This window comes from Empidonax traillii, unplaced genomic scaffold, assembly GCF_003031625.1.
Source record: "Empidonax traillii isolate 1590-97213 ecotype Southwest subspecies unplaced genomic scaffold, ASM303162v1 scaffold901:size305383, whole genome shotgun sequence".
Taxonomy (NCBI): domain Eukaryota; kingdom Metazoa; phylum Chordata; class Aves; order Passeriformes; family Tyrannidae; genus Empidonax; species Empidonax traillii.
Window position 1 is genome coordinate 281,795 of NW_020956094.1, and position 300 is coordinate 282,094.

Genomic DNA, 300 nt, shown 5'->3' on the forward strand with positions numbered 1-300 from the left:
TCTGACACGGGCAGGGACACCTTCCACTAGACCAGGTTGGTTCCACTGAACTAAATTGGTTTTGTCCCCCAGCTGGCACTCACAGGAGTGGGATTGGTCCAAGCCCTTTGCGCACAGCTCATCCATTGCTCTGGGCACCTTCAGTGTATGGAGCCTCTTGGATAAGACCCATGGAAGATGCTTTTCTTCCATGGAGCAAAATCTCCTGCTGCTTCTCTCTATAGACTCAGCAGCCAGTGACTATTTCATAGGTTTTTTTTTGTTTTTTTTTGTTTTTTTGTTTTTTTTTTTTTTGTTTTG